We start from the raw sequence: 6,917 nt of genomic DNA on the forward strand, positions 1-6,917 counted from the left end.
CTCCTGCTTTAAGAATCAGATTTCAGATTGTGCACTTGAAGTATACATTATACATATGTTACCATATAATGGTCTATGCTTTAATTTCTAGAGTGCATTGTGTATATTTATGAAGGGGCCCAGACATTGCACTCACTAATGGTTAGTCAAACCAATGAGGTGGCAGACTCCACCCCCTCTGCAGACTGGCCACACCTCTAAACATGGGCCCCTACCACTGCATTCCCCCGGTGGGCCCTAAATGCCCCAGTCTGACACTGGTTATAGTCTATACTTCTTATGCACATCTTTAATAGGAATCAGTATGATATCCCGATGGATGGGATACCGGCGGTCAGAATACCACCAGTGGCATGATGACTATCAGAATCCTGACAGCCCCCTGTAAAGTACCCTAATTCTCCCCTGCCCCCTACCCTAACCCTCCATCTTGGGTGCCTAAACATAACTCTCCCTGGTGGTGCCTAACTCTAACCCTCCCTTCTCTGCTGCCTAAACCTCTCCACTTGGTGCCTAACCCTAACCTCCCCTTCTAAGTGCCTAAACCTACCCCTCCCTTCCTGGTACCTAACCATAACCTTCCCATTCCTGCACCCTAACCCCCACTCTCATGCCTACTGTAAACCTAACTTCCCCCTGCGGCGGGACGCCAGTGCTTCCTGCTGGAAGAACTATCGGGATTCCGGCTGTCAGTATTTTGACGCTGGCATCCCAAGCACCCTCTGTATTTAGATGTTGGGCTTCTGGTGTCTGTCAGGATTCTGGTATTGGTATATCGACCGCCAGGATCCTGTCCTTCGGGATATTAACTGTATCCCTTTTAATACAACCGCATCAGACATTTTCAACAATATGCAATTATATCATTGCAGAATTCTCTCTTCAGAATGAAGACAGCTTTGGATGGCATGACTCATTTATTATATATAGGGGGCTTTGAAAGATTTCTATATCTAATAAACAGGGTGGGCTGTCATTGGCTTTCTTCATTATGAAGATAATGTTATACAATCCCTGATGTGCAGAAACTGCTATTGCTGACATTTTACTTCCATCATGACTTGAATCACCCAGCTAAGTCCAGCTGACTTAATGGATGGACATTGGAACAATCATATGAGTATTGGCAATTCCATCTTTCATCTGCCACATTGATCGTGACTTTACATGCTCAACAGCATACCCGCTTATATAAGTGATTAAGTGTGTGAAATGTGCAGTGGATTTATATTTTCTTAGGTGAACAGAAGAACCACAGTATTATTTATACTTTACAATCTTTCAAGCAAAAACATGATATAATTACATTTGTGCATTGTGGCTTTTGCTTATTTATGAGTTGCCTTATGCTTTACATTTCATATAAAGTGACAAATATTGGCAAGCCATGTTTCTTTAAACTTACGGTACACTCCACTCTAATGATGGAGAAATATTGCTGAGAAGGGTATTAAAATTTTCCTTCTTTTTTTTATAAATGATAAAAAAATTTTTTTTAATTGACACATAATACAAAATATAGAACATGATAGTAATCTATTAATTTACATGGTCCAGGTATTTCAAATAGCATAAATGTGTTTGTATATATAAATAGATTTGGCAGATTTAACTGATTACTGATCAACCTATATAACAGTATGGTTATTTTAAGTAAAATGGACAGCAAATATTGCTTTATGCATGTTACATAGAGTACCCCAGGTACATTATTGCCAATTGCATGGACTTCAGATAAAACATTGCAAAAGAAAGCATCAAAGTCAACATTTCTTTTTTAATGAAGGTAGGTGTGTGTGTGTGTGTGTGTATGTGCGTGCGTGTGTGGGTTGGTTCTGTACTTCCATGAAAACCTTAGGCTCTTTACATGGGTAAAGACCTGTCATGAAGAAAGTAAGAGGGTGATTCAATAAGTAACATAACAAAAGGTCTCACATGTGTAATGTTCTCTATTTCATTCATGCCAGAGCAGGTAGACCACTGCTTCCCCTCATGGCCATTAGACGGAGCCTCATATCAGTTATACTGTCCCATCAGTTGTAAGACTGGCAGAAACATGGCAAAATATTGAGGTGCGTATTATGATCAGATTTCTGCATCTAAAGTGCACATCAGCAGCTGAGATTCAATGCCAGCTTGTAGGAGTGTACGGTGACAATGTTATGCTGCTAAACAGGTTTGGGTTGGTGCACTGCCTTTGATAACTGCAGGACAAACATTCAAGATGAACAGCGCGCTGGCTGGCACTACATAGTAACATAGTATTTGAGGTTGAATAGAGGCAAATTGCCCATCATGTTCAACCTGTTTTAAGACCATTAAGAGGTACTGGTCATCATCCCTACAGCCCTGACCTGGCAAAGAGTGAGTTCTATCTCTTTGGACCATTGAAAAAGCACCTGGGTGGAAGATTATTCTCAACCAATGGTGAAGTTCAGCAAGCCGTCATGTCCTGGCTTCAGGTGCTTGACACTGATTTCTTCAATGACGAGATAGATGCCATGGTGTATTACTTGAACAAATGCTTAGAGAAGTAAGGGAACTATGTGGAAAAAGAATCTGTACCAAGATTATACATACATGCATGAATTGAATACATTTACGCAATGAGAGGTCTTGTTACCTAATTAATTGAACCACCCTCATCAGGGGTGTTTTAAGAGAGGAGGGGGCCCATGTGCATACTCGAGGTGGGCCCCCTCTCCATGGAGACATAGGCTCTGGCAGTGTGCTGGAGTCTACTGCGCATGTGCAGGTCTCTGGAAACATGGCGCCTGCCATGGTCCGGAGAGAAATTTCATACTGCGCGGTGTCCATTTTTGGTGTGATTTTTGCTGTGGATGCAGCGCCCATCACAGGTCTCTGGAAAGGTTAGTATTAAAACAACATGGGTGCAGTGTGGGTTCCCCTGGATGCAGGGGCCGTGTGCACCACACACATTTGATCCTCATATATAATTTGTTCCTTGTATTTAACATGCCAGAGGTAAATTGCTATAGCTTACAAAGTAAATATATGCAAGGTGTTTGTATAGATTTTTTTGAGAAGGAAATGTCATGAACCTTTGGATATTGAATATTTTAATAAATAATTTAAAAGCTAATGGTCTTTATGGCAAAAAATAAATGTTTGGTTCAAGACTACCATATATGGCAAAAAGTTCTCCTGTGGCCACAATTTCTACAAAAGGCTAAATCAGATGTATGTTTTATTAGGTTTATTGGGGTCTAGTACCAGCTGTAGTATAATTAGCAAGTTGTATCCTTAACCAGTTGCGAAATTGATGTATAGGATTAAGCAATAGTTTTGTTTTTTTTACAGACAGAATACCATTTGCACTTGTGTCTCCTTAGTGATTCAGTTGTTAAATCCAATATCATACTATAAATTAAGGAGATCATGCTTGTTCTCAAGAGTTTTCAGATATATTGTCTGTATGGAAAATGGTGTAAGAGGGCAGAATACCTGTTCTTGGGGTAAATGTAGGCTATTTTTGTTGGAAAGCTTCCTAGACTAAGGAATATATATATATATATATATATATATATATAGATGGGGTGGTCTTCAGTTTGCCAGCTGTCGGGATCCCGGTGCACAGCATACCGGCACCGGAATCCCGACAACCAGCATACCGAAAACTTTTCTCCCTCTTGGGGGTCCACAACCCCCCTGGAGGGAGAATAGATAGCGTGGCGCATGTAGCGTGCGTAGCGCACACAACCGTGCCCGCAGTGAGCCAGCAAGGGACTCATTTGCACTTGCCCAGCTGTCGGTATGCTGGCGGACTGGATTCCGGCGCCGATATGCTGGCCGCCGGGAACCCGACCGCCGGAATACCCTACTACAGCCATATATATATATTAGAAAGGGGGAATAAGGTGATATTTTGCAACCAATGGTGTCATAAATGGTAGGAGACTAAACTATTAAGAATATAAAAGTAGTATAATGATTTATTTACAGAATGTAGCACTGAAATAAAGTATCACTGGGTAAAATTAACTGTAAACAAGCGCATGGGCATAAAAAACTAGAAACTTCAAGTATACAAAAAGTGAAAAATACATAAAAGAACACATATAAAAAAATAATACAAAATAGATTAAAAAATATATAAGATAGACGATATATATCTTAACTTGTGAGGATGAGTTTAGATCAAGTGGCACCAAATGCGTTTTGTCCTATCTGGACTTCATTAAGGGGTAGTTTATACAGTGAGACAGACCATGTATATATACCTATTCTAAAAGGCAAGTGGTCACTACATGACTTCCTGTTGCTAATTGGTAATTGTGCATAATGTTAACAAAATATAAATATACAATGAGTTGCAGACTAATGTAATGCTAGGGATGGAGAACGCTAGCCAAAAACTACAAATTAGCAATAAAAATGGGTTAAAACACATTAGGACCATGAAAGCCATGGACTTCCTGTCCGGGCAGCGCGTGACATAATATCTGCCCCACATCCGGTGTCCGCGGTCCCAACAGCAGACATTATTTGGTAGAAGCGGGGTATCCCGGCGGCCATTTTATAAGTGGTATTTGTCCATCATATCAGCTCACAGGTGCGGTAGTTTGTTTATATAAAATAAGAAAGTATAAGAGGTAATCATAGGCTGTGCTCGCATTACTAACTAATAATACAAAATATTAGGGATAAGGGACAGTTTAGACTTTAATAAAAATACATTTTATGGTATATTCAAACTTTTAAAACAGGAGTACCGGTAAGTATTTGGGCAGTTCAGGAGGGTGACATATTTTAATAATTTTAGGTATTACTGAAAACCAGAATCCATCATAGTAATAGGTACAAAACTAGGTGATAGAAAAAAGAAAAGAAAATTTCACGGCCACATAGATATCCTAGCTCCTCCCAAGAGCCGGAGAGCAGATATATTAAAAAAAATAATAAAATAAGGGAGAGAATCTTAAAAAGAATATATATATATATATATATACATACACACAAACACTGGAAGGAGTCATAAAAAGAAAAGCACAAAAAGAAGCATAAACAAGAATGAAGACAAAGGAGTCAACTTGAAACAATTTCTCAGGGTTTGATCCCCATAAACTCCTATGGTTACAGTACCCGGTCTTCCATGGTGGTCCCCCATCCCTGTACTGACTGGGACCAAACCTGCTTAGCTTCCAAGATCGAATGGTATTGTGCATTTCAAGGGTGGTATGACTGTAATAGTGGTGTGGGATATCACATGAGAGCAAATAAAGTGTATAAAGTATATACGTATACGAAATATATCAGTGTGCCATGAAAGACATAGCTCCTCTGTGAAGGTAGACCAGCAGATGTAGTATTATAATAGCTCCTCTGTGAAGGTAGACCAGCATATGTAGTATTATTTAGAAAGGAGTAAAAAATAGGAATACAAGAAAAGCAAATAGCTCAGAGGAGTGCACTATATATCAGGATAATCCCCTTAATCCTCTTAGGGTTACAGCACCCAGTCTTCCATGGTGGTCTCCCATTCAAGTACTGACCGGGCCCAACACCGCTTAGCTTCCAAAATCGTGCAAAATTGGGCATGTCCAGTGTGGTATGGCTGTAATAATGGTGCAGAATAGGAGGTATAATTTGGATAGAGAGGGGTCATAAAATTAATACGCAAAGTGCTGCTTATGTCACAGGAAAGGGGCTATCTCATAGCCTTCGTTAAAGCCGTCTGGATGGAGGGTGTTTAATTCATAAATCCAGTACATCTCCTTTCTAGAAAGAAGGTTGGAGAGATCTCCTCCTCTGTCTCCTAGTGACACCAGTTCTATATCTTTGTAGCTCAGTTCGTCTGGATCCAAATGGTGGCACAGGTGGAAATTTTTTGATACCGCATGTGTCAGAACCTTGTTTTTGATATTTCTAATATGTTCTTGAATACAGAGTTTCAGAGGTCTCTTAGTTTTACCGATGTGCTTCATCTTACACGGACATTCCAAAAGGTATATTACTGACGGTGTATTGCAGTTGATGAACTGTTTAATTCTATATTCCTTCTTGTTACTTGTGTTCTGGAATGACTTTCTATTGGGATGAAGGTGTCTACAGATATTGCACCGACCGCACTTAAAACTTCCCACACATTTCGGCATGGTGCTCAGTGCCTTGGGATTCCTTAGCATGCTTGGTGCCACTAAATGTTTCAGGCTCTGTGACTTCCTGAACACCAATTGTGATTCCTTTGGATGATAATACTTTAAAATGGGATCCATTAGCAGTATGATCCAGTGGTTCTTTAATGTTTGTTTAATGAATTTCTCGTGCCTACTGTAAGTGGTAATGAATTTGACCGTCTCTTCTTTGCTTTCCTTAGGACTGTATCTTAGAAGTTGTCTCCTCTCCAAGTTTTTAGTTTTTGATGAGGCTTCTTCTAATAGATGATGTGGGTAACCTTTCTTCTTAAATCTCTCTGTGTACACTCTTATTTGCTGATCTCGATCCTCGTTGGTCTTGCAATTTCGTACTATTCTATTAAATTAAATTGGGAGAAGGGGATGTTGTCTTTCCATTGCTGATGATGGTTACTTTTATAGTGCACGTAGCTATTCATATCAACCTTTTTAATAAAATTCCTTGTTATATCTCTTTCCCTGAGTGTGTCAATACTAGATCCAAAAATTCAATCTGTTCTGTGTTCTCATTGGCAATGAAACTGAGATTCATGGTGTTATCTGAAATATAGGTAAAAAATTCTTTAAAACTTGAATCATCACCATCCCATATGATTAAAATGTCATCTATATACAGTATCATTTGTAAAAGATTATGTTTTACTGGTAGGGGTGGTTGGTAAAAACATATTAATTCTCCCATTGTCCATGAAAAGGTTAGCTTAGCTGCATTCAAAAATAGTGCCCATAGCAGTTCCACAGATTTGAAGATAAAAACAATCT

The 6,917-nt window shown here is 39.4% G+C and overlaps 1 pseudogene; it reads right to left on the reverse strand.

Moving 5' to 3' along the window:
- Positions 1-5,464: 5,464 nt before the first annotated feature.
- Positions 5,465-5,583, reverse strand: LOC134949296 (5S ribosomal RNA; annotated as a pseudogene).
- Positions 5,584-6,917: the final 1,334 nt, after the last annotated feature.

This window comes from Pseudophryne corroboree, chromosome 1 (assembly GCF_028390025.1).
Source record: "Pseudophryne corroboree isolate aPseCor3 chromosome 1, aPseCor3.hap2, whole genome shotgun sequence".
In the NCBI taxonomy this organism is placed as follows: domain Eukaryota; kingdom Metazoa; phylum Chordata; class Amphibia; order Anura; family Myobatrachidae; genus Pseudophryne; species Pseudophryne corroboree.